Source organism: Hemicordylus capensis, chromosome 4 (genome assembly GCF_027244095.1).
Source record: "Hemicordylus capensis ecotype Gifberg chromosome 4, rHemCap1.1.pri, whole genome shotgun sequence".
Taxonomy (NCBI): domain Eukaryota; kingdom Metazoa; phylum Chordata; class Lepidosauria; order Squamata; family Cordylidae; genus Hemicordylus; species Hemicordylus capensis.
Genome location: NC_069660.1, coordinates 253800248 through 253825260, shown reverse-complemented (window position 1 = coordinate 253825260; position 25013 = coordinate 253800248). Strand labels below are relative to the sequence as shown.

The 25013-nt window shown below is 40.5% G+C and overlaps 1 protein-coding gene across 38 annotated transcripts in view; it reads right to left on the bottom strand.

Annotated features, from left to right (window-relative positions):
- Positions 1–25013, bottom strand: part of DTNA (dystrobrevin alpha) — a 323001-nt gene that overhangs the window by 171312 nt on the left and 126676 nt on the right. Inside the window, exon 1 of one of the 38 annotated variants that reach the window (XM_053243064.1) lies at positions 15138–15262. The exons of the other annotated variants lie outside the window; for them this stretch is intronic. The gene's annotated coding sequence lies outside the window, so the exon portion shown is untranslated. Of the gene's footprint in view, positions 1–15137; positions 15263–25013 lie in introns of those variants that run through there. 38 annotated transcript variants of the gene reach the window in all.

Sequence of the window (25013 nt, the reverse complement as noted above, 5' to 3'; positions counted from 1 at the left end):
TTCAGTATCCTGAGAAGTGATTCATGTGACCTTGGAGACTCAATAGCTAGGTGTTCTTTTACCACCTCTGCCTATCGGGAGGCAGAATCCTTTCCATTAGTGCAACTGCTGCCTGGTTGGGCCACATTTCACTTGTAAGAGAAGCAGATGCAAAAGTTAGTGCAGCTCTACCTTTTCTATTTCTACAATTTCCTCATCTTCTCCAAGCAAAAGACCTGCTGCTTCCCAGACCTTCCTCTTGTAACCTGGGAGTGGCGGGGGAACCATCACTTTTTGGACTGTTTGCAAGTCTCAGCTCATTCTGAGCCGCAACTTTTCTGACACTCTCTCTACAGGGCTGCTTTAGAGGAAGCTTTTTTTATAGTGGAGTCTAGAAACAGTCTGGGCCTCTTAACGCTCGGCCTTCACCAATTTTGGGACACTGAAGCTTAACAGGATGATAGAATCCAGAACTGCCTCTAGACTCACCAACCTAAGCCCCAATTCTCCTCCATATTTGTTTTGTCTACCTACCTGCAACCTATATATGTATCTTTCAATATATATGTATATACACACAGGGCCAAGCCAGAGTAGACAGCAGTGAAAGCACCATAAAAAAAAACCAAAAACTGAGGGAGCACAGAAAGGACCAAGTGCATTTATGGGTAGGCAAGCTGTCCTCTGCATGTGAGCTGCCCCTGAGACAGAAATGGTGGACGGATTGGGCTGAGGGGCGGGGGACTACCATTCTGAGGGGTGCTCACCACCACTGAAGCCAACCTTGGCGGACAGGTACGTAAGTGCTTGATTCTATTTCCTCACCATACATTCAGCACCCTAGTTCTGAAAGCGCTAATAGACCCTCTGTATAAAAACCATTAGCACAACTGATGTTCAGCTGACAACAACAAATGTTATTGCAAGAGTTATACTTAGATCTCCTACTGACGTTACCTTTAGGGGCTCTTGGGAACTAGTAGAGTAATACTGGTATAGGAAGGAGCCATAGCATGAATTCCTCCCATGCTATCTTAGTCTTATGACTTTATTGAACAGACAAGGAGCCACCTTGCAGTAGTTCCCATGACACTTAAGGTAAGATTGCAGACCTTAGCATATCATACTCTAGATCTATTATGTCAGTATAGAAAGTACTCCAGAGTCCACTTTCTGCATTGTACTAAATGCTCCCAGAATGCCAGTGGAACATCTTTGCAATAAATGCCTTAGATTCAGGATGTCTGTTATTTCCCTTTTCTTTCTCTTTTATTCACAGGACTAATTAATCATGATTCTTAGAGCATCTTTGAGGCAGGGTGGATTTGATTTAAATCAAACTGATTTAAATCATGATTTAAATCACGATTTAAATCACTAGCAGGGTGGATAAAAATTAAAAAAATCCGATTTAAATCAAAAAATCCTATTTAAATAAAAAAAATCGGATTTTTTTATTTAAATTGGATTTTTTTGATTTAAATCGGATTTTTTTGATTTTTATCCACCCTGCTAGTGATTTAAATCGTGATTTAAATCGTGATTTAAATCAGTTTGATTTAAATCAAATCCACCCTGCTTTGAGGTATTTTCTGCCTCTCATTTGGCCCCTGAAAAATCTCCCTCCTTCACAGCTGAGTGTAGCAGTAGGACTAGAGAGGAGTTGTGTTCCTTCTTGCTATTTACAGATCTCTGGTCCCACATCAGAAAGACTGTATTATGAAGAAGACCATGCATTTCCACTGTCGTCTTTAAAATACCCACATGCAGAACATCTTACAATATAATTGTCACAGGAGTTTTTAGTCCTTTACTGTCAAAGTGACATTTGATAACATAAAATGCATTTCCAGGAAGAATACATTTTTAAGGCTGTCAAAATAAAATAAGACATGTCCAATACAAATATTCAGTTGCAGTCTGGGCTCTGAATAGCAGAAAACTAATATAAAATAACTGTACTGTTTCCATATTTCCTCCCCTCTCCTAAAATTTAAGTTCAGTGGATGCTATAGTGCTGGTGTGATATTACACAGATGGCAAACATGGATGCTTATTTCAAATAGGGTACTGACATTGTTTTATTTGTTTGATACTATGAACATACATGCCTAAACTGAAGAAACCATGAAATTTGTATAATGTATGCTTTCACACACACACACAGACACACAGAGCCATTTTGTAACAATTTTAAAAACTCCTAATGGACATTTAAACCTGTCTCATATCCAAAAAGTAGGGATTCCCAAACCCTTTATAATAAAATAATAAAACAGATTTATAGCCCACCATTCTGGACTGAAGTCACCCCAAAGCAGCTTACGATTTATACAAAAATATATCATATATAATTCCATAAAACTGTCAAAAATAACTAAAAATCCACGAACCACTAAAACAGTAGAAAAAGTCAACCATTATTTAGTTGATAAAACATATTTTAAAGGTCAAATGGAAAATAATAAAAAAATCAGGGTCTTTAAAAATGAGGTGTGTCAGTCAAATCTCTAGCAAGGAAGTGCCAAAGTGCCCCTACATCTCCTACTCACATTAGACTACTACAATGCTCTCTATGTGGAGTTACTCAGGACAATGTAGAAACTGCAGCTGGTGCAGAATGCAGAGGGTGTGGGGGCAAGCAAGTTAACTCCTATAACAGGAGGCTGCCTTGGCCATTGGTCGATCTAGCTCAGTATTGCCTATACTGACTGGCACTGGTCCTCCAAGATTTGAGGCAGAAGGCTTTCCCAGCCCTACTTGGAGATGCCCGGGACTGAATCTGGGACCTTCTGCATGCAAAATAGATGCTCTAACACTGTGCTATGGACCCTGACTCTGACCTCCTCTGCATCACCTGAACTAGCTGCTAGTTTGTTTCTGGTCTATTTCAGGGGCATAGCCACTGAAACCAGACCGCTGTCCCTTACAGGCCGCGCCTCGTGGCCCAGACATGCCCCCCACGTCTGCCATCAGACGCAGGAGGGGCCACCCAGCCCCTTTTGGGAGTTTAGTTCCTGAGTGGGGCCACACAGCCCCTTTTGGGAGTTAAATGGCCAGTGCTGCATTCACAGTGTGGCCTTAAAGGCAGGGAGAGCCACTTCTGGCCATGCTGCGAATGCAGCGCTGGCCCCGATCTAGCTCCCGGATGCAGCCATGCGGTCTTGTTCAGGAGTTATATGGCCAGCACTGCATTCACAGCTCTGGCCTGGATCTAACTCCCGAACGGGGCAATGGGGCCCCCTTCGGGAGCCAGACCATGCCCCCTGCACCTGACATCAGATGTGGAGGAGTGGCTAATCCCCGCGTCTGACATCAGACATAGGGGGCTGGGTGAACGGGGCCACCACGAAGGCCTGACATGGGCCACTGCTGGCCTGGCTCTGCTACTGCTCAGTTAAAGGCTTGGCTTTGACTTAAAATTCTAAACCAGTGATCCTCACTATTTTTCAAGTGATGATCACCTTTTTTTGCCGGGGGTGGGGGGGTTAGTGTGACAGTCATTTCCCACTGTGCCAACCTGGACTTTTCCCAGTGCTAGGTGGAACATGCTTTAAGAGTAAGGTGCATCTCAGAAGGTTCCCATGGGTGGGGAAAGTGCTGAGAAGGACTACACTTCTCAGTGCTCCATGCATGCCTTCCCAGATGGTGTTGGGCCTCAAGAGGACTCCATTTCCCTTAAAGGAACCCCACCAATACTGGAGAAAGTGCAGCATTGCACAGTAAGTATGGTCGCCTCTGTGCAACACCAGAAGGGATGTGCAGAGTACTTGGATTCAGCTAGAGCTAATAAACCATTAGTCAGGGAGCTGCATGTAGGGTCAATGGGGCCTTTCAATGAAGAATGCTGCCCTTAACAGTCTGGCCCCAGTTTACCTCCTGGACTGCTTAGTCCTACAGGAACCTGTCAGTGCCCTGAAATCAGCCTTTGCTCAGAGGCCTGCTTCTGGGAGAGATCTAGTTGGTGAGTTCTAGAGAATTTGCCTTTTCAGTGGCCTTTTATGATCTATGAAATGAACCAAGTTAATCTTTTTAAGCATATCTTTTGAACAATAAAGGTATTTTAAAAATGCTGTTCAGTTTGAGAGCTCTCTTCTTCCCAAGATCTGCCAAAACCCAAGGATTTTTCTGAGGCATGAGCAAAACATTTCTGCATGGACAAGAACTGTGTGACGAGCAAGACTACAGTTCTCCATAAATGTGCCTTGAATGGGGCTGCAAGGATTACCTTTAGTATTTGCTATTTAAAAGTATATATTATATGTTTTACATTTATTGATTTATAGGTTATACACTTAATGTTTAGCAGGTTGCTTACCTGCCCTAATCAAAAGTCTAGAGAATATGTTATAACTTTAACTGATCCTTAGATTTGCATTTATTTATACCACACATTCAATTTGAAATGAAGAAACGCCTTTGCATTTGCTTTGCTGAGATACTTGTATCCTTTTATTGCTGCTTGACGCACTGTTATAAGCTGCTACAGCAATTTGTCAGCTTAAAATATGACACTTCTATTTGATTTTACTTACAGTTACTTACATTCTGAAAGTAACTATAAAATAATGACATTATTTCTTCAGTATTAAACTGGAAAGGTTTGAACATGGAATGTAAAATCTATGAGATGGTGCTTAATTTACAATATTGTCAAACAAAATACCTCCTTTTTATAAAATAATAAAAAAACTCTGAATGATGCAGAAGAGCATAATAGTTGATAAATACTTCATTCCATGATCATTCAGATCCTATGTAGATAATGAGTTTTAGCAGTTTTCTTTTGCACAGCAATAACAAAAAGTGTGTGTGTGTGTGTGTGTGTGTGTTTGCGTGTGTGTGTGTGTGTGTGTGTGTGTGAGAGAGAGAGAGAGAGAGAGGTTGATTTAGTTATCCATAACAGACCTATTAATCCTTATAATAGTGACATGTAGAGTTTTTGGAGTTTAACAGCATGCTTCTTTGCGATAACTGCATTTGATTTTTAGCCAGTGTTTTTAATTGGGCTATTATATATTAGTTCTAACAAAATAAGGAATGTTAAGCCACAAAATTTGTCAGTGCAAATGCTTTACAATATAAGAGTATTATAGCTGAATGCTGAAACAGGCCTATGAGACACTAAAAATGAAATATTGGAAAAAACATTGGTTACAGTTTTTCAAGTTTCATTTTATATGTATAGGATTTAAGAGTCAAGCTCAAGGAGGACCAAGACCTTAAAGACATTTATTATTGTACTTTCTTGAGGTTTTCAGTGGAAATATTTTGCAAAATAACAGATTCTGCACAGCCTCCTACAACAGCTGTGGCACAGTCACTCCAGGGAGATTTCATGCATCATTATGTCAGCTCATTTTTCCATATCTTTAGTCACGTCTGATAACTCAAGATTGGAAATTATAGGCTGTTTTACAAAGAGAGGAAATTAACTGAATGGCCCTGATGTAGTCATTTGGGTTACTCATTCCAATAAATATTCTGTTGCTTAGCTGTGGTGAATGTTGAAGACAAATACTATTAATAAAAATACAAAATTAAAAAAGCTTTGATATTGAATGTCATGATATCTTTAAACAGAAATCTGGGAATGGTGGCTACATGAATATAGCAAACAAACCATGTCTTTAATGAACAAAAAAGAGAAAAATCCACCACATTATCAACTGCCAATTGTGATATCATGTTTGATTAATTGTTCAAACTACATTTGAATTTTTCAGGACCACACACAATCAACTACTAAGAAGTGTTACTGTAGTATAAGAATTTACTAATCCTAAATCAGTAGTTTAAATCAGAACAATTATTAAGGAGGCAGATATGATAAAAGACACATTTTCCATGCAATACAATACAATACTTACCCAGAATAAATTATAAAAGCATTATAATTCCATTATAAAACAAAATTATAAAAACCAAATGTTTTTATACTTATAAAAACAAAATGTTTCACTTTCTCTTTTGAGAATGGGGCTCAGGAGTTATACGAGGCACAAGCTACAATGAGCCAGTGTGGTGTAGTGGTTAGAGTGCTGGTCTAGGACTGGGGAGACCTGCTTTATAATCCTCATTTAACTATGCATTTTACTGGCTAACCTTAGGCCTGTTACTGTCTCAGCATAATCTACCTCACAGAGCTGATGAGAGGATAAAGGGGAGGGGAGGAGATCTGTGTGGGATATCCTGAGCTCTTTGGAGGAGGGATAGGATAACAATGCAATGAAACAAAGAGGGACCCTTCCCTGCTTGTCTGGAGATACTAACAATTACAGTGGCGGACTGCTCTGTATCTCTGCTCTGCCCTGCTCTGTATCTCTGGGGCCTATAAGAAAACTCCTTTCACCTTTCCTAATGACAAGCACATTCTGCACCTTAACACTGGGATGACATATTTTCCCCTTTCCTTCTGAACTGCTGTGAGCAAAGCAATATAAAAATGAGACAGTTCCTGACCATCAGAGTATAAACTTCTAATTATGTCATGAATCCAGAGAAAGGCAGACATAAGAAAGGCACAAAGAGCAAGCTACTGATAAGGTGTTTTTCACTCATCCTCTGGTATAAAAATATCTTAAACCAATGCCTTCATAAGCAACACTGCAATTGCCCTTTTAATTAGGATTTGTTTTAATTTGTAAAAACACACAGCACTTTGGTATTCTGAATTAGAATTAAGAGAAAATTGAAACAAATGAACTGTCCCCATGTAGTATTTCCGTTTCAACCAAACTTTAAAACTGAACCCTCATTTGTTTATTTCCTTCACTATTCAGACTACTAAAAGACCAAGAATGTTTCAGTCCAAATAGAAAGTCCTTTTGGAAATTAGTTCTTAGATAATATATTCAAAAATTTGAGAGCGATAACTGAAACATGGGAGGCTTTGAGGGGAGTGGATGGACACACCCTAAAAAAATTCTAAACATCTATTTTTGCTTTGCTTTGCTCTGCTAACATAAGCAGAATTGTAACAAAGGTATTATTGTTTCTCCAGCTCAGAGTTCCTTAACATTTTCCCAAGTCTACCATGGTTGTGAACAAAGTGGCTTAGTGTCTATTCTACCACATTTAATTCTGAGCTGAAATCTTATACAAAAATATTTGTGACTGAAGGCTGCTTAACAAGTTGGATTGCGCCTCATTACACAAATATGCTAGAAGTACAATTCCTAATGACAACTAAAGAATGGAAAACTGTCTGCTAATGCACTTGCTTTACATTTCTGAAAACCTCAAAACAATTTAAATTCAATGCAAGTTTATATCAAAATTGATTGTATTATAAACCCATATAGGTCATCTAGAAATCTCACATTTGGCAATCAGCTCAAGTCCTTTTCGGACATTACGTTGTACATGTGTATCAATATCTGTAAATAGTACATGTCTCTGTGTGAATGATTGTACATACTTTCATTTTAAAAGTGGATTTTTTCATTTTAAAAGTGGATTTTGGATCAAGTGTACTGAAATGCAGGGTATAGATAGGAAGTATACTATGATATATATATACTGAACATGTGTGAACAACAGTACGCCTGTTCAGGTGTTATGAAAACTGGGGATGGTATACTCATGTACAGCCAGGGGCAGATTAACCTCTTTGCTGCCAATTGGCAAAGATTAATGTGCCGCTGTGGGGGAAATCCCCCCCTTTCACTCTAAAAAATATCGCCACTGCTGCAGCAGGCTACAGAGAGGGGGTGTTTGAGGAGGGAAGAGTGCCTCCTTTCAGTGTACCTTTTAAAATGCCGCCAGGAGTGGCAGTGGCCTGACTCTGGCCCCTCCACCTTCCAATAACTGTACCATGCTTCACCTGGCTCGCAAGCAGGGCAACTGAGCTGATCGAACCAGGCCAAACTCGTCCGATCTCAACTGGGCCCAGTTTGAACTCAGTCTGGCCCCCTTTGGGGGGGGGGCAGGCCAGTTCAAGCTTGAACTGGTTAAACCAGGCCAGTTTGAATTAAACTAGGTTCCATTTGAACTGGTTCCATATACCACTACCTACAAATAACCATATTTTGCCATTACGGTCAAATAAGGCTAGCTATGAATAGTGCAAACCAGGAATTATTGCCAAATCATGACCAAAACATTAATTTGAAATGGTTTATCAAATAATAGGAGTTGGAGGTAATCCTGGTTTGTGCTAACCGGATTCAAACATAATTGCAAATAATGATTACTGCAAATCGTGAAAGAAAAGAGAGAAATCATATACACAAGAAGGGAGGAGGGAGCACACAACCTTGTTGCATGATCCTGTTTTTCAAATCCTTGTTTGAAGAACTGTGATGTCTGACTTGAGCTAATGTTTTCCACAAACCCAGAATATTAAGAAGCTGGTAGCACAAATCACATATGTGGGCTGAAATGGAAATGTATCGAAGAGGTTTGTCCTTAGCCATGAACTCTTACTTAGAAGAAGTACTCAGTTTGTTCCTTGTAGTATCAGTGCCATTTCCCATAATATAAGGCACTCAGTGCTATGAAAACAGAAGAAAAGGGCCATGCAAAGAAATCTGTATTGGTATAATAGGGAAACCTATGCAACCTGCATATTCTTCAAGTGGTCTATGCGCATGCAGCATCCATCTGCTGCTTGAAATTATTTTCACTGTAGTGGTGGTCTGGGAGCATCCATTAAAATGAAGCTTTTCTGTAGAAGAAATTTTACACAAACCCAGACCCACCTAAGAAGTTTTTACAACCTACCTTAAACATAAAAGACAATAAATATAATAACCAATAGTAGGAACCATAGCAGAGTTTATAGGATATACAGTAAGTTAAAATAATGAGCATAGTTTTAATGCTAGAAGGCATAGTTAACAGTAGAAAACAAACCCTATTATATTTTAGTGTATTTGTTCAGAGACACATGGGCTTAAAAGCTCTTTGCATTCCAAACTTTGCTAGTCTATTAAGCCAGGTTGACTAATTTAGGCCCATGTAAACTATAATTACAGAAAAACATCTTATGGACAACTTTTTTTGGGGGGGGGGAATAGTCAACACTAGCAGAGAGTGAGTACGACTAGAGCTGGCTAACATACACCTTCAGCCCTCCATGAACTAATCATGGAATAAATTCATATGGTCCATGCTTTCTTCCCTCTTTTTGTACACACCCAAGTTTTTGAACAAAAACTTTCCATTTCCTATGGCCTGAAATTCTCATTTGCTTTTCTGTATTGATTAGATTATCCACATTTTATTTCCCAATGCTTTTTGATATGTAAGAATCAGAACCATGATCATGACCTTTTTCATTTAAATAGTCCTCTCTGTCTCTGTCTGTTCTGACTCATTAATGATTCACTTACTTTTGATTCTCATCAGCCAGCTTCACTTTATCCCAGTGTAGCTCATCAAGACATCTAATTCACACACTTCCTGAACTCACTATTACTTTCATGGCAGCCAAAAAGCATGAAGTCTGCTGAAGCCCTTTCAAAGTCACCTAAATTGCAGCAGACAGAATTTGCCTGTTTTCTGTATACTAGGAATTGCTCCATGTTTCCTTTAAAAAAATACATCTGCCACAGCCCACACTACCATGTTGTTCACATTATGGTGTATATGTTGCTGAACCAAGCACATGATGATCGCAATTACTACCATACAAGAGCCTGTTTATATGACAATGGTTTGCAATGGTTCTCCCCTGTTCATTATGTGGAGGCAAGAAACACTAATGAGACAAAGTCTGATCTATGATTCTAAGCAGTCATGTGAACTGGCTCTCAAGTTTGCTTCACAATTACAATTTTAGCATGCTTTTCAATGTACTCTACAATATCTGCAGTGACTACCCTTTGCATTTACAGCAGTGGTTCCCAATCCCAATTCTCAATAAACTGTATCTGGGGCTGATGGGAATTGTAGTTCAGCAACACCTGGAGGCCACCAGCTCAGATTTAGAACACATACAAGCAGAGGAGAGATGCAATTGACCCAGGTATACTGCAATATGTTCACAAAGTGAACATATGGCATGTATCCACTTCAGATTTTATTGGCTGATATTCTTACTAAATCAACTGAGGATGCAGCAGGAGGCTGCTTTTAATGCAGACTGTGGCTACTCCATTTCTCTGCAGTGTAGGTGGGAGGATGGGGGGGGGGTGATTTTCACTAATCTTCCTTGCCTCTGGAACTGCTCTGTGCCTTCTGTTCCTGAGATTTGCACAGCCCTCATGTTTTTGAAAATACAGAACACTTTCAGAGGCAGCGAAGATTAACTAAAACCACTCCCTCCCCTGGCCATATGCACGGCAGAAGTGGGAAAGCCTCCAGCTGTGAGGGCATGGCCTCTTGCTGCGAGCTGGCTCGTCAGGATGTCAGTCACTAAATAAAACAAAGACACTTGCAACGAAATACCTGCCATTTTTGTAATGTGCAATTGTAATGTTGCCTTTTACTCTTTTTGAATGTACCACACCAACTTTTCAGTTCTATCACTAACACTACTGTTTTTCTCTTCCTTCAATATAATATAAGCATCTCCAAGCTAGAGCAGAAACTTTAAATCTGAGCACCTGTTGTGGCAGCAATCCTGCTCATTTGAGAACAGAATATCATAATCTTCAAATCAGTTCCTATATTGGTTTCCTCTTTGATAAACCAAGGAAGCTATCCCAGTGAAAAAACAACATCAGATCTGAAGAGGCCTATTATAATTTTTTCGACACAGTACCACTTTCCCAATTCTAGAAATTAACCTATTTCTTAAATAACTAGTGGCTATAGCTGTCACACACTGTCAAGCTTCAGACACACTGATATACAAAATATATACATTTGTCTTCACAAACTGAATGCATATTACCTTTTTTCTTTTTACAGTTCCAGCAGAAATAATTTTCTATCAGCATATCTTATTCAATATAAATAAGTAATAAGAGATGTTAACTTTGGATTGTTTTGATATCTCTTGAGAGTAGACATTTCTAGGGGGAAACTCTGTGGAGGGTGTAATAGTAAAGTGTAAAGAACGACATGTTTTCGGCAGCAAACATGTTTTGAAATGATACAGAGATTATGCAAATACAGGGAAAGGGGGCATCTGAAGGGAAGAAATCAGTGGGTAGGGGTACGTGCCCCACCCCAATAAGTTTTCCCCTGCAAAAGACTCCCAGACTCCACATTTGTGTTACCATGAAAGTGTGGAATTGGGAACCTCATAACATCTAAGTTCCCCCCTCAATCTGACAACTCTAATCGCTGCCCCAGGGTTTAAAGAAAATGATTGTGCGAACAAAGATAAACAATATTAAATGGTATTTAAAATGGCTGCAGAGTTCATAGAGCAACTTGCATCAGACACATGCAACATTTAACTTCTCAGAGTCAATTTCTCAGAGTCTGTTAGTTTTGCTCTCCAGCATTCTTATGTCATCATTCTCCAGAGATACTTGATTTTTTTCCAACAAAGTAAGTTTGTAAGTCTGTGGGTGGACATATATAACACTTCACTGCACTTGAATAATAGACCTGATTAAACTGGTTAACCCAATGTCATTAACTTTTTATATATGTCTAACCTGGGAGGAATGGTTAACAATAAAAGCATTTTACATTGATTTCATTATTCTTTTGTTTACACCTTTGTATCTCACCATTGAAATAAGACTGGATTTCAATACATTCCATTTCAGGTTTGTTTTAGCCATAAACATGACAAACATGCAACAACAACAACAACAACAACAACAACAAAATCATCTAATACAAACCACAGATCCTATTCCTAATGCTACAAACATGGGTAAAAACACACCAGGATAATCCAGATGACAGTAAAGCATGTTAATTTTAGTACAATTATGATGCATTTTAAGCAATAGGAAGGCAAAAGCTGTCATGAATTATCTACATGACACCTACTAACAAATAAATTATCTTTTAAACAATAGAAGCCAAAAATCAAGTTATTTCCCAACAAGGGAAGAAATGTTTGCAAGGCATTTGCCGTAGTGAGGCAAGCAAGCAAGCAAGCAATAAATAAAGTGACTGTGGGATTTCCTTGGGGGTTTAGCTGCTGGAGTTGCTTGTCCTTGCCTGTCTGCAGCCTTTGTCCCCCAGATTGGTGGGGAGGGGTTTCAAGCCTCGCTTGCAAGAAGGGTAAACGAATTATAAGGCAGTGATGTCAGGGAGAAGTTTTCAAATTCATGTTGGTACATACATTTGGCATACCAAGGAGAAATCTTGAAATTTGCCAGACGAGCCTAGAGATGTACATATCAGGTACATATCAGGGAGCAAGCGTGGTGCAGTGGTTAGAGTGCTGGACTAGGACCGGGGAGACCTGAGTTTGAATCCCTGTTCAGCCATGATACTAGCTGGGTGACTCTGGGCCAGTCATTTCTCTATTAGCCTAACCTACTTCACAGGGTTGTTGTGAGGAGAAACCCAAGTATGTAGTACACCGCTCTGGGCTCCTTGGAGGAAGAGCGGGATATAAACGTAATAAAATAAATAAATAAATATGTCTTTTTGAGTGTAAAGACCTCTTACCCTTCTTTTAAATTCAAGTTTGGTTATGACTGCCCTGGAAATTTAAAGATAATTAAATGAAAAACCATATAATTGGGCCATCTGACAAACCCTCTGCAGTCGAGATATACAAAATCAATGAACCTTTGTGCTCTGCTAAACAGATTTTTGGAGATTTATCATCAGCTGGGAACAGTTACCTAATCCAATAATTCAAGTGCATTTGAATTTGCACTGTGATAAGCCAGCTCTCAGAAACACTGGCTGATATCATGACTAAGAACATGTGTGCTTTGAGCCCCTGCAGGCATGCAGAGCTAGCCCCCATGCTACTCCTTGGGTCCTCTAGTATATGCACTGTTGTAGAAGGGTTTGAAGGGCTCCCCGCATTCCAAAACTGCTCCATAAGACTGGAAACATTTCACTGACCTTCAGCAATGTGTTTCAGAGCTTCCCGGGCAGTTCTGGTGTGGACATTCCACACTAACCTGTGTACATGCAAGAGGACCCAGGGAATAGAGTGGTGGCTAGTGCTCAAACAATGTGCACTTCCCCAGTCAGGATGTCAGCTAACGTATGCATGGATCTGGCAGTGCCAAGTATGGTGCACAAAATATTATTCTCAAGTGGCTCAATATCCACAAACTCAGAAAACCTCCCAATTTCTGCTCCATAAAAGAACTTACTTGCTTACTTACTTATTTATTTATGATTGGATATCTATACTGCCCTTCCAAAAAAACCAAAAAACTATTAAAATCAATTAAAAGTTAAAATAAAAAACTATAAAAACAATACAAAACCAATTAACAATTAAAACATTTAAAACAGTCTTAACACCCCATAAAACCAGGCCAAACACTTACAGTTTAAAAACAGTTTAAAACCCTGGAAGGCCAGGCCAAACAGGTTTTAAGGGCTCTCCTGAAGGCCAATAATGAATTCAGATTATGGATTTCTGCAGGGAGTGCATTCCATAGTCCAGGAGCAGCTACAGAGAAGGCCCACCTTTGAGCTGCCACCAGATGTACCAGTGGTAACCGGAGACGGACCTCCTCAGATAACTGGGTGACTCTGGGCCAGTCATGTATCTCTCAGCCTAACGTACCTCACAGGGTTGTTGTGAGGATAAAAATAAGCATGTATACCGCTCTGAGCTCCTTGGAGGGATATAAATCTAAAAAATGAAATGAAAATGAATGAAATGAATGACCTTAACATGCGGTGGGGATCATGCAGGGATAACTTGTGGGTACAATTTTCATTCAAGAATTTTTAATATGAAAGACAGCCAGGTTTCTCCTGTTCTCCATAATTGTCAGTTATCTAGTGCTGTTTGTTCCACTTAGTGGCTGAAAGTTTATCCATTCGCCCAAAAATAAAAGTTAAGATTTCCAGATGATAACTGTAGACTTGTTCTAATGCATGCAAATCAAGTTGCTACTTGTTCATTGTGGGTTTAGAATAGAAAAAACTGCTTTATAGTCATCATGATTAATATCCAATGAATTCTGCTTATAAAATGGGACTTAAGGAGTATTACAGTCTATCATCATCAATTTGGGCATATGACAAAAGAACCATCTTTTTGTGTTACCCCTGTTACCCTTTACCCCTATAGGAAGAATAACTTGTTGCCTCTAAGCACAAATACAATATCATTAATGAAAAAGTTAAACAATGTTATCAGCTAAAATATGCTACTGCTTTCTAGTCCCATCATCTGGAAGGTTGCATTGGTCAGGAAGCCAGAGTGGGAAGATCTTATTTTGACAGGTGCTGGAATACACAGCATTAACACACAAAAAAGTGACAGTCCATGCACATATGGAAGGTTTTTCCTCCAAAGTATCTCATAGTATTTCAAAGTATCTAATCAGTAGTATCAAAAGCAGTTTTGAGATCTATAAATGCTGCACATAACTAGTCTTCCTGCCATGTGGCATATTTAATACTAATGGTTAATATAAAGCACATCAATGCTAGAATTTCTGGAATATATTCAAGTTTAAACCACAGAGAATGATGCCTGTTGAGTGTCATATTATGTTATATTGAAAGTCTAGCTACACTTGTCTAATTATTGAGTAAAAACATTTAGAAATGACTGGTACCCACCAATTTAAATTGTGTTTAAAAGCATCAGAATGATGCCACCTTCACCTATGGCATTGTTTGACAACAGGGAAACCAATTCTACCTTTCCATCCATAATGCACTAATGGAAATCAACATGGGTTGATAGTATGCTACAATATATGCAGAAACCCCCATATTTAAAAAATTATTACAAAGTCAAGGACAAATTCCTAGATGACAACATACTATAAAACAGTGAAGCATTTCATTTGGACCAGAAATATAACAATTTTGAAGCTCTGTGCAATAGAATTTCAAAGATAACAATCTACCTGGATAACATAGCAGAAGTAATATTAAAAATAAAAGAAATTATTATTTGCTGCAATTCCAACTTGAAGACTTCTATTACTTAAAACTGGAACATTACTACTTCATTTTCTGAAGGGTTTAAGTTTTGTTTCACATGATCTACGTATACACTTACAAAAACTTTTTTAAAAATATGAAGGACACTCTGCATTTTCACTAAGGAGGAAAAAGAGTTGAGCAAGAAGCAGTCGCTAACTTACCTGTGACTGTGATTTAAAATAACAGGGCACTAATTCTCTTCTTTGAGTACAATGTTTGTAGGACCTAGACCATCTAACCATAAACATTTCTACACAAGGAACTCCAAAGTAACCTTTAACTTCAGTGCTCATTCTCCCTCTTGTGCTCAGCACAGAGCAATCTAATACACCTTATCATGTGGTGTGTTGCTATAGCAACAGTGAATCCAGCTGCTGCAATACAAAAGACTGACAAAAACTTGCCCCCCCCCCCCCCCGCCTTCCACCCACCTAGTTAGAGTCCGGATGCTTTCCTAGCATATCTACTCCAAATGCACTTCCAATATACCTACAGATATGGATTAAAGAAGGGAGCAGAGTGTAAAATGTAAAAATTAAACTGGAAATTCAATGTTTTTAGACAACACATGTCAGTGCTGTCAAATCAAAGTAAATAATCCAAGAGACCGAAAGATCATCAAGGAAAACAAACTGTGCTCTAAGCTGTATCCTGCCCATATTAATCCCATAAACCAAACTGTATGAAGACGTGAGCAGAGGAGAGGAGTGGACATGACCACAGAACAGCTACCGTGTTTCCCCGAAATAAGACAGTGTCTTATATTAATTTTAGCCCCCAAAAGTGCACTAGGGCAATTAGCGGTACATCAGAAATTACTGCTAGGTCTTACTTTCGGGGTAGGTCTTACTTTTGGGGAAACAGGGTAGCTCTAGATGTGCTGAGCAAGTGAGCTGAGCCAAGCAGTTCAGAGGAAGGCCTTTGTATGTACACACACCCATACACACCCTAGCTGTGTTGTTCTGAGTTTTGTTCTGAGCATGCAGAAGGCAGAGTGTGTGTGCACATGGATTCAGAATGGGGCCTTCCTGATTCAACCTGAGCATGATCTAAAATGAACTTAGCGGTCATAAAAAAAAACTTGTGAGCACACACACATGAGCATGACTCAGAAGGAACACTGGCACTGATGCAATACACCGCACTAGGCATCCCCATCTCAAATAGATGCCCCAAATTTAGGAATGTTCTGCCAAATTATATATGAGCCATTGTGGGCTCATTTTTGGGAATTGTATCTCATATTCAAAACTGAAGATGTACACAAATAGACATTCGTGCACTGATTCGAAGCACAGCCCGGGCACCATTAAAAGTGAGGGGAGCAGGTCCATACCTGCTCCTGTGCCATTCCATGCAGTTTCCTGCACCCCTCGTGCAGCAGCCATGTGCATGCCACCACCGTGCTGGGAGATGCAGGAAGCTGCATGGAGGAGCAGGTGTGCTCCCTTCACTTTTAAAGCCGTGCTTCAAATCAGTGCACGAATCTCAATTAGAGCACATCCCTATTCAAAACACTATAAATATACACAGCATAATTAACAGCCCTATTCAGATATTACTGGGCACTGGAGTGCTCATGGTTACAGTAGCACAAGTGGGGAGGAAGTCCTGCCCCAGAGCTGTCAATCACCCCTCCTGCTAGGAGTAATTCATGGTTACAGTGTTGTTCATGGAAACAGTGTTGTGTGTCTGAAGGGCGAAGTGCCATAACCATGATGACTGGCACTTCCAGGAGCAGGAGCCTGGATCACCTGAGGCTGCTGCTCACAGAAGTGCTGGCCATCAGTTATGGTGCTTCCCCCTTCAGACACACAGAACTGTAACCATGAGCATCTGACTGGCAGGAAGGGGTGAGTGACAGATCTGGGACAGGACTTCCTCCTTTCTTCTGCTCCTGTAACTGTGAGTGCCCTGGCACTCAGTAACCTCTGAATAGGGTTTATGAGCCCACATGTTAGAACTTTGGCCTACAAAATACATGCAAGAGAGCAGAGGCGTAGCTAGAGGAGAGGGGGCCTGCGTTCACTCCTCTCCCCAACGGCCCCTCAGACTGAGAGAGATAATGAAGAAAATAGGGAGGGGTGGAATTGGGAGCCCCGGGTTCTTTGAACCAATCTGCTCAATGATAGCTACACCCCTGCAAGAGATCCAAATTCTTTTCCCGTTGCCATTTACTTGTATCTTGCAGGCAAATATCATGATTTATTGTATTCAGGATTTGGTTTGAGTTCAAAATGTAATGTATAAAACAGCTCCTAGTGGCACTGAAGAGTGCAGTTTACATCTGCATAAGTGCACAGGAATGCACCTTAAAATGGTAATTATAGAAGAATGCAGGCTCTATTTCCAGGAATCTGACCGGAAAATACTTAGTATTACAGGAAAACCTCATTATTCACGGAACCTATTCGCAGTTCCATGTATCCACAAGGTGTCTAATAGACACCTGTTTCCAGTATCCATGGATACAATAGGGTGAAAACCCACTTATCTGTGGTTCCTAGAGGTCCAGAAGTGACCGTGGAGGTAAATTCTTCCCTCCATTTTGTCTAAAGGAGACATTCTGTGGCTCATTTCTTTTTAAAAAATGAACTTTCCTCTGCAATATTTCATGGTTTGGGGGGGCATTTCATCCTTTGGGGGCATTGCTGGGCATATGGGGGACTTGTGGAGCACGCCACAGTAAGTTTTTTCACTGTTCTGGACCCTTTGGGGTTTTTCCCCCCTTCACCATGGAACCTAACCCCCCCTTTCCCCATAGCTGTAATGCCTTGTTACTCACAGTTCCGTTATGCATGGTAGTAGGTGAGGAACAGAACTTCTGCGAGTAATGAGATTCTCCTGTATAGTCCATCTGGGCAAAATGCTTTTCAGGTGATTTTTATTTTAATGTTTACAATAAACAAAAGGAAGATAGCAAAATCTAAATACAAGAAAATGTCACCTCATCAAATGCTCTTGAGTAAAGCAGCTGTGGGATAAGGCGACAGGTTCATTTAATGATTGGTAACTGGTTGAAGGACAGGAGACAGAGGGGGAGGAATAACTGTACTGGGCCTTGTGCATGTTACCTTATTTGTATAAAGTAAAGGTAAAGTGTGCCATCGAGTCGATGTTGACTCCTGATGACCACAGAGCCCTGTGGTTTTTCTTTGGTAGAATATAGGAGGGGTACACCATTGCCATCTCCCATGCAGTATGAGATGGTGCCTTTCAGCATCTTCCTACATTGCTGCTGCCCGATATAGGTACCAGCAGGGATTCGAACTGGCAATCTCTGGCTTGCTATTCAAGTCATTTTCCTGTTGCACCATTAGGTAGCTATAATCTAAAACTTGGAGTAAACAGTGAAGTGGCCACATTTGCAGAAGGCGCAAAACTCTTTCGGGTAGTGAAATCCAAAACAGATTGTGAGGATCTCCAAAAGGATCTCTCCAAACTTGGTGAATGGGTAACAAAATGGCAAATGCAGTTCAGTGTAAGTAAATGAAAAGTGATACACAATGGAGCAAAAAAAGCCCAACTTAACATATACACTGATGGGGTCTGAGCTGTCAGTGACTGGCCAGTTGAGGGATCTTGAAGTTGTGATGGACAGCCCATTGAAAGTATCAACTCAGTATGCAGCAGCTGTGAAAAAGGCAGATTCCACACTAGGAGTAATTAGGAACGGGACTGAAAATAAAACAACTAATATAATGCCATTATACAAACCTATGGTGCAGCCACATCTGGAGTACTATGTACAATTCTGGTCACCATATCTAAAAAAGGATATTATAGAACCAGAAAGGTGCCAAAGAGGGCAACGAGATGATCAGGAATCTCTAGAGCACCTTCCTTACAAAGCAAGGCTACAACATCTGGGGCTCTTTAGTTTAGATAAATGGTGCATAAAGGGAGACATGAGAAATGGTTGTTATTGTTGTTGTTGTTATTATTATTATTTCTTGTTTACACAGTCAGACAAGTGTTATTGACTGGTTTGTTTTATCCAGACATCGAGTCATTCCCAGGGACCTGGGATGGCTGAATTTTGTTATCAATGTTGTTGCTGTTATTATAGATTATCGTCGCAGAATATAGGCTGTTCCCAGTAAAGTTGCTTTATGTAATTGGCTGATGGTGATTTCTGTGGCCCCTATGGTGTTGAGGTGCTCTTCAAGGTCTTTTGGAATTGCACCTAGGGCGCCGATTGCCACTGGGACTATTTTGGTCTTTTTCTGCCACAGCCTTTCCATTTCAATTTGTAGATCTTTGTATTTGGTGATTTTTTCTATTTCTTTTTCTTCTATTCTGCTATCCCCTAGTATTGCTATGTCGATTATTTTAACTTGTTTTTCTTTCTTCTCAACTACAGTTATATCTGGTGTATTGTGTGGCAGATGTTTGTCTGTTTGTAGTCAGAAGTCCCATAATATTTTTCTTCATTTTCTACCATTTTTTCAACGTTATGGCCCCACCAATTTTTGGCTACAGGTAGCTTGTATTTTTTTGCAGATGTTCCAGTGTATCATCCCTGCTACCTTGTCATGCCTTTGTTTGTAGTCAGTCTGTGCGATCTTTTTACAACAGCTGATTAGGTGGTCCACTATTTCATCTGCTTCTTTACAAAGGCGGCACTTGCTGTTTGTTGTTGATTTTTCGACTTTTGCTCTTATTGCATTTGTTCTTAGTGCCTGTTCTTGTGCAGCCAATATTAAACCCTCTGTTTCTTTCTTCAAGTTGCCATTCTTAAGCCATTGCCAGGTCTTGGTGATGTTTGATTTTCCACTTATATTGTGCAAATATTGACCATGCAGTGGCTTATTTTTCCATTTTTCTGCTCGATTCTTGACTTATTCTTTCTTGTAGGCCTGCTTGGTTTCATTGGTATCATCATCATCATCTATTCAATTTCTATACCACCCTTCCAAAAATGGCTCAGGGTGGTTTAACTTTACCCAGAGATTACACAGCGGTTTACAAAATTATGCTTTCTCCCTTTATCACAATGCTAGAACCAGAGATCATCCCATGACAGTAATTGCCAGGAAATTTAGGGCTGGTATAAGGAAGTACTTTTTCATATAGCACATAGAATCTATGGAATTGTATGCCACAGAATGTGGTGATGACCACTAGCTTGGATGGCTTTAAGCGGGGCTTAGACAAATTCATAGAGGACATGTCCATCAGTGGCTACTAGTCTAGATGGCTATAGGCCAGCTCCAAGTTCAGATGTGGGAGGCCTCTGAATACCAGTTGCAGAGGAGCAACAGTAGGAGAGGGAGATGCTCCAAGCTTGTCAGTTTCCCAGAAGCAACTGGTGGACCACAGTGGAAAACAGGATACTGGACTAGATTGGTGTTAGGCCTGATCCAGCAAGGCTCTTCTTATGTTCTTAAGTCACATATGGATTTGCATTATTATGTATGGTTTACTGGAATAATACATATAAGACCTAGTTTTGCACAAAGCTAATAACTCCTGCTCTAAACTTACTAGTCTGTAGATGTTACTGGAAAACTTCTGCAGGATTGAGGTTTTTTTAATTTGAGATACTGCCTATTTTATTTTATTTTATTTATTTATTTATTTATTTAAATTCTTTACATTTTATATCCTGCTTTTCCTCCAAGGAGCCCAGAGCAGTGTACTACATACTTCGGTTTCTCCTCACAACAACCCTGTGAAGTAGGTTAGGCTGAGAGAAGTGACTGGCCCAGAGTCACCCAGCAAGTATCATGGCTGAAATGGGATTTGAACTTGGGTCTCCCCAGTCCTATTCCAGCACTCTAACCACTACACCATGCTGGCTCCTACATATAAGATATGCATGCAATATCTCAAATCCAAACAAACAAAAAACACCCGAGATGTTTTCCAATAACCTGCAATTGACAGTTTAGTTCCTATGAGTAAACACAACAATTTTCAAGTAATCTTCCACAAGTTGACAAAGGTAATCCACCAGGTTTTCTATAGGGGCTCTTGGAAGGGAGTAGCCATTCACATCCCAGCTTTGTTCTGGCCTCGAGACCACTGGTAAAGTTAGGGGAGGGTAGGCCTGAGTTTGCCCTCGCCTCCAGTGGCCAGGGCAGCAGATTGTGCACACTGCCCTCACCCACCCACAGCCCCATCTGGGGCAGTACACTGCCACCATCTCTGCCTCTGCCACTATCCAGGCAGCCTCCCGGGTGGTAGGAAGCATGCTGGCCACATGCCACCAGGACTGTCTCTCACTGCCTACTCCACCTCCTGTAGTCTCCCAGGCAGTGGGAAGCAAGAAAGCCCCAAAGAGCAGCAAGTGGCAGCAGGAGTGGCCAGAAGGGGTGGGAGGGAGGCGGTGAGAAGAGGTGGCTCTCAGACACTGGGCGGCTTGTGTCTTTTGAGCGCATCTGCCCAATTATAGCTCTGCTCCTGCTTGAGATCCTATCTGAATTCTGAAACAAAGAAGAGGAGAGAGGGCACCCACGGGGAAACAAGAGGAAAGAGAAACTCTAGAAGTGCATTGTACTATTAAGCATTTCAGGAGGTTATTCTTTTTCCAGGGCACTGATAATGCAAAGCAGTCTTCTGTATTTTATCAAAGTAATTCCACTTTGAGATAATACAGAAAGCAACTTGGCTTAATCAATGCCCCTCAAGTAAAAAGAATCTACTTGAGAGTCTGCTCCCCTCATGCTTTTCATAAAAAGGCTAGAACACTTAAAGAAGAAATGGCTAGGACTGATCAATGGTCTGAATTAGAGCATCACTCCACATGCCAATTGCTGCTAATCCAGGGTAGCAGGATCAGCATGTGCGGCATAAGACATCAGAGAGGTCAACTTGCAATCAGGGTTGAAGCTCTGACTTCTCAGTGCTGAAGGCTCAATGATTTTAAAACTACAATTAAATTTCATGGAAGAAGTCACCTACTGAGATCTAAAAATGCGTATAAATGCTTAATATATCCATTTCTACTTTAAGAGGAGAGAAAAAAAACACCCTAGGAAAATACATATAATTAAGAGAATAAAGGATCTCAAGTAACAAAACTTCTCTAATCAGTTTAGGCAAAGTTTGTGAAAACAAGATAGGCATTTAAAAATGCTCAAGGTTACACAAATGAATTCAGACTTTCAAGTTATAAATTTATTTGCTACTTCTTTGATTAAGGCTTTCAGTAGACTTGTTCATGCAAGCTGCAAGCAAAGTGCACTTCTAATGGAAGTCCAATTATTAATTTTGTTGTCTTTCATGTGTCCATTTAATGGGGTCAAGAAAACATAAAACACAAAATTAAAGATATTTTAAAAGCCTATGAGAATACTAAAAGGTCACATATGTCAAAAGGAAAAATGTACACATTTTACATAGCCGCATTTCTTGCAGCTCTACAAATCAACGCATTAAAAAAACCCTCTCTTATATTTTGGAAATACTCTAAAGTCTAGGATGAAATTAAGTTTTAACATGCTCAAATTAGGGTGCAGAGTGGCTGTGCAAAACGGAGAAATATAGCACCTGATTAGTGATTTACAGATGGGCTGATAAAGGAAATATTAATAGAACTACCCTTTAAATAATGTATGCCTGTTCTGGTAAGGACTAAAAAGCAGACTTGGGTGTCATCCATAAGTAGCCCTTTGTGGGGCTCTCCCCTCTCCAGACTTTATTTTTGTAATCCAAAAGAGTTACTATCGTGTTCTAAATTATTCATACTAGATGGTCTATAGGTGCTAGAAGCATTCCCCCTTTAAAAGACAGGAACTCTCTCCATGACCTTTATTAAAACTGTGAAGTTAAACTGTATACAACAACCACCTTTCTATTTGTTTCTCAAGCAGTCAGAATAGCTAAATAATTTCATGATGCAAAAGACATACTGACCATGGTGATTTGCCTTAACTACCCCTTGAGTTTCTGGGTGTCTGAATGAGACTCAGAGGTTATTCACATGTGCAGCAGAAACCAGCCCAGTTTCTGCTGCACATGAGAACCACACGGCTCCCGGCAGTGGTGCAGCAGTGGGCCCTCTTAAGTAGCCGCCACTTAACTGAAGTTTTGGGTGCAAGTGTGGCCAAAAATGGGTGTCTGCTGTGGCTGCTCGCAGCCGTGGAGGACACACTTGGTGGGGGGGGGGCTCCCAGTAATGCACTGCACACTTGCACAGTGCGTTATTGGGGCTTCCCTGAACCTGAACCCTGGAGCACCCGAGCGAGGCGCAGCAAGGCACGGGAGAGCCACCGCTCGTCTGGGTGGCCGATCCGCCACAGAACTAGCAGTGTATTACATAGGAAGCTGCCATAGCCCAGTGGTGGAACATTTGCTTTGCATGCAAAAGAGCCTAGGTTCAATCTGCAGATTTTGTATCGAATGTACAGAATCAGCAAAAGTTCTTTGGTGGTTAGGTAGTGGGTATCCCATATGCAGTATGGGAGAGAGAATCTGCAACAGTTAAAGTGAAACTGTTACTGGTTGGAAGATGTGCTTTATGGAGCTCTGTGTAAAGGACAGAAATGTTATATTTATTCCAAAGAAGAATAAATCCTTGTTTGTTTATCCTGGATGGCATCTTTTACTGTCAATCCCTATGTGAAGACAGAAGGATTGTTGTGCCAAGACATTACAGCTAGCCTGAGATGTTTAAGGGTGAAAGCTGAAAGTTTCCTCAAATAGTGGCAGTGGCTGATTAGCTAGAAACGTCTCAAAATCTCATGCTGAGGTGTCACAACAGTCGCTGAGGCTGTTCTCACACGCAGCCTAGCCCGGGCTAGGGCAGCCTAGCCAGGGCTAGGCTAGGCACTTGTGTGGAGTGCTGGTGCTCCCACCCAGCCTAACCCCGCTCCCAAGCCTGACTCTTAGCTGACTGTAAGGGAGCAAGCACTCCCTTAACCCAGTTGCCGGGATCGTGTGTTTCCTCAAGCTTCAAGCAGCCCAAGGTGACACAGAGACGGGCGCCTAGAGCACCTGTCTGATGGAGGAATTCCATCAATGCACCATGCTTGTGGTGTGGTGCATTGTGGGATATCTGGAAGCCGGGACGCATTGTCCCGGTCTCTGGAGCTCCATACTGAAGCTCCACATGACCTGGTGGGGGGCGGGGAAGGCTTCTCAAACTCCCCCCCCCCAAATGGTCACATAAATGCTGCTGGGGACCGTGAGGACTGTGCTCCCAAGCAGCACTTCTGTGACTGTTGGGGGGGGGCAGGTGAGTTTGAGCAGCCTCCCCCACCCCATCCATCCACTCGTCTGAATGGCCACTCTGGCTATCTACCTGAAAGTAGCACTTTCTTTTGCTTGCCATTCACATATAGCATCCCGTACCCTATGATATACCTCCCAAGTTGTTCTATCTTTATATCTGTAACATAGCACATCTAGCAAAATACAGGATGGTTGATCATACAGACATATTTGTATTGTTATAAGCACATACAATAGTGTATAATTATTATATAGTTATTATATATTTATTATACACGATTATATACTTATTAATATTTAATAAGCATATACAAACACTATACAATAGCAGGGAATAATCAAGTATGATGCTGAAATGGTTATGAAAGTAGTTATGAACTACTTAAAAAATCATTTCAAAATGCATTCTTTCAAATAACACACACACAATGGGAAAAGTGCAAAGGCTTGTTTATGCTCTACGCTTGTCGTTAACTAAATGCTAATTTTAGTTATACACAAATGAACCTGTAATGCTCAAAACACCAACAAAGAAAAATGGCAAGTGTCAGTCAGTAGCTCAACCACTGAAACCTTAGTTAATTAAAATGTGGCCCCCAACAATTAATCAGATAAGGGTTTGGTTCTTATGTTAAGAAAAAATATTCAAGATGGCTTTTCTTCAATGCAAGTTTTTGTTTATTCAAGTGTTAACCTCAAATTTTGGTTCCATGTGTTAAAAAAGCACTAGGGGTATACACAAAATGCACGAAATATTCCGTTGGAACAATATCATGTGTTTGCGTGCTGACCACGCAAATGGCTGCTGCACATGTGCAGAGGCCAGAAAACGTACCATTTTGGAATATAAAATGGAACTT